Below are 3,855 nucleotides of genomic sequence, written 5' to 3'. Positions count from 1 at the left end.
CCGCCAACTGTTCGTAGTGTTGTACTTTCTAAGATGTCATTTTACCGAAGTTGTCAATAGATGGTGGTCTGAAGATACATCTGCTCCTCTCATCACCCGAATGTATTTCCAAGCTCTCCTAAACATCTGGCTGACGCATATGTGGTCTATTTGGTTCTCCGTAACATGGTTTGGGGATATCCATGTTGTTTTGTGGATGCACATGTGTGGGAAGATGCTTCCTCATACTACCAGTTGATTCAATGCGCACAGGTCCACATAGCGCTCCCCATTTTCATTCATCCCCCCCTAATCCCTGTGTCCCCATGACATCCTCATAATCCCATGTTGTCCATTCCTATCTTTACATTCAAGTCCCCCATCAGCATAGTTATGTCTTTTGTTATTTTCTTATCCAACTCTGTCTGAAGTTGCTGGTAGAAGTCCTCTTTCTTCTCTTCCTTTGAATCATTGGTGGGTGCGTAACACTGTATAATCTTATCTTCCTTTTCTTCGTCATGAACGTGGCAGTGATGATGTGGGAGCTGACAGGCTCCCATCCGACGAGAGCACGCTGTGCTTGTGTTCCCAGCATCAATGCCATGCCTTCCGTATGGGGGGCCCCATCTTTGGTATCTCCTGAGTACAGAATCTGCTCTCCCGTTGCCAATCTCATGTCCTGCCTGCAGCCACCTTGTCTCACTAATTCCTCATACCCCTATCCTGTACCTCTTCATCTCTCTCACTATCTGCATGGTCCCCCCTGTCTCGTACATTGTCCTCACATTCCAAGTGAGGACAATGACAGGCTCAATCGCCGAGTAATTTCATTTTTGTAAGAGCGTGTAAACTGATGGCTATTTTGGTTTGTTTCCTGGGCTTCAGAAGGGGGGTCAGCCCTGCAACTTCCTTTCGCATTTCACTGCACGGCGTCATAGTTCTCTCAGCGAGAGACCTTTCCTGTCCCAGGCGTGTGCCTTCGTTTTCTGTGTGATGCTTTGGTAGCATAGATTTTTTTCCAAGGTGGGGTCGCTGGCCCCATGTCCAACCGCCAAACCTGGAGGAGCAGTGAGTTTTCTTTGTCTGGTTTTTACCCTTCAAACTCACTGGCACGGGTGATCCTACCCAGTACAGCTCTCTGGATCATCGAGACACTCAAGCCCCCAAATCACTACAAGGTGACACCCTTTTGGGGGCAGAGTTGTATAGCAGAAGGATATTATGAAAATTAAATAGCTTTCAGAATGTCATGGTATTGTTGTTTAGTTCCTGTTTTATTTTGAAACCCTGTGTCTTTGTGTTTCAGTTATGTCTGGACTTCCCTTGTTCCCATCTGCCCTGATCGTGTGCACCTGTGTCCTGTCAAGCCTTCTGTCTATAGGTGAATTCCAATCTCCACCCTAAACCCTCAAGCCCTGAACCCTCACAGACTTTAGTGACGTCAGCTGGAACGTGATCAAGTGTGAGAGGTTGTGAGGGCTCCAAATGGTTGAAATAAGAATGGGACGGCACTTAGCAGAAACCGGAAACACGTCAGATAAAAAATGTTGGTTTTTTTTGTTTTTGTTTTTTATAAACTTTATTTAACATTTCAATTTACAAAATTCCTAGTCAGATTAAAATGTTACCTAACGGTATTATAAGTTTGGGAATGATCATCCTACGGATGTTTGAAAACAAAGTGGTAGCTTATATAAAGGAGCATAAAATTCAACAAAGAACACAATTTAAATATGCGCACAGTACAATATGTATTTCCTTGTTAATGTAGTGTATTTCTTTCAATCTACCCATACCAGCGCATCCAGTAAGCCAGGCTCAATCGCCGAGTAATTTCATTTTTGTAAGAGCATGTAAACTGATGGTATCCTGAGTTAAACATTCCATCTGTGTTATGACCAACTAATATTACTTTCCATTTTGAGCATGATGTCATTTCATTTTTGTAAGAGAGCGTATAAATTGATGGTAACCTGAGCTAAATATTTCAGTTATATTATCACTATTTACTGCAACATTTTTGTTCAACTTTCTGAAATTGTTTAAATTTTGTGGTCATAAATAAATAAATAACCAAATTACTGCCTGACTTGTTTGTGTTGGATCTAAAACTATCTTGCTAGTATTTACATGTATGCATTTCTGTTAACATAGGGAATCTTAATTCAAACACTGTACTGAGATTAAAGAAAAGCAAGTCTTGTTTATTCAACACCAGAGGGGTATTCCAGGAAGCGGGTTTAGTGAAAATCCTGAATTTGTTAAGCCTGAGATGAGGGAAATCCAGAGTTTTCAGTTCCAGAAAGCGAGTTAACTCAAAATCTGAGTCAGTTACTATGGCAACTGAGCCTGTGAACCTAACCTGCTCGGTAGCAGGTTTACTTCAATAAAGCCTGAGTTTCTCTCCGTCTCCTCCCTCAGTGGCGTCAATTCAGCCGATTGGGGCAAGCAGCAGAGAGCAGAAAAAGCATATCTAACAAACGCAACATATTTTATTCACTATGCCAGTGCAACAATATCACTGGGACATCCGACTTTAACTTCAAACAGTTAAAGTCCAAATGCAAAAAGGAGAGGGAGGGAGCAGAAGACAGAAAGACAGGGAGAGAGTAAAAAAAATATATGTATATATTTAATATATGTATTATATATATATATATATATATATATATATATATATATTTAATATATGTATTAAGTAATACAATAAATATATACAAATAGACAGAGTAATTCCATAAATGCATAAAAAAAAATAAAAAAAAACCTTTTCCCCTGAAGCCGGGTGTGATCTAAATGTCAATAAAATTTAATTCAATACCATTCCACCACTGCTTTCATCTGTAATACTATAAGACAGTGTGCTTTCTCAATCCTGGCCCTCATGGGCCACTGTCCTGCATGTTTTAGATGCTACCCTGCTTCAGCGCACCGTGATAAAAGTACCTGTGTCATCAACAAAGTTGTGCAGACCTTGGTGACAAGCTAATGAGGACCTTTAGAATCAGGTGTGTTGGTGCAGGGAAACATCTAAAACATGCAGGACATGGGCCCACGAGGACCAGGATTGAGAAACACTTAAATGTTAAATGAATACTGCATTCAAACTTACACATTGACTGCAGCAACTTTCCCCCACGGCATTTCTATCCTCGTGTTTCGTGTTTTTTTTCTGAAATATGCTCTCATACTTGCCATACGCACGTATTGACACTTCTAACTCCAGTGGCGTGAAGTATGTGGATCTTCAGATGCAAACTAATGTTTCCTCAAAGGGATTTTGTAAATTGAAATGTTAAATAAAGTTTAAAAAGAAAAAAGAAAAAGTATGTCGCTCTTTTGTTGTCGCCGGTTGCCATGGTGAATCCTTGTTTCAGGGCTCTACTGATGATGGCTTTTTAACTCGAGCTTAACAAACTCAAAAAAGAGTTGATTGAACTAACTCAAATCCGCTGTTCTGGAACCGAAAACTCCGACTTTCCTATCTCAGGATAAGTCAACTCAGAGTTCAGGTTTAAACCCCGGAATTTGTTGAACCTGCTTCCTGGAATACCCCTCAGGTCAACTGAGGATTTGTTTAATATAAAATGAAAACAAAAGAAATTGAACTTCAAATTATGAATAAAAAAATGATGAAGAAAACTAAATTTTTTCCACCATCTTCCCAAAAATGTCAACTGACTTAGATAACTATTCATCCCTCTCATTTTCCCTCTCCTCCTCCTTTTCATCCAGCTCCCTCAGCCTCTTTTCTTGTCTTTAGTCTTGAAGAAAGTCCAAAACTTCATTTGTCCTTTTTTTGGTTTTCTTCCCTCCGTTTGTTGGTCGCTCCCCGTTTGTAAAGGAAATAATAGGGCCGTTGAAAAATCATCACAG

Source organism: Cololabis saira, chromosome 4, assembly GCF_033807715.1.
Source record: "Cololabis saira isolate AMF1-May2022 chromosome 4, fColSai1.1, whole genome shotgun sequence".
Classification (NCBI taxonomy): domain Eukaryota; kingdom Metazoa; phylum Chordata; class Actinopteri; order Beloniformes; family Belonidae; genus Cololabis; species Cololabis saira.
The sequence above is the reverse complement of the archived record's forward strand: the minus strand, read 5'-3'. Positions refer to the sequence as shown.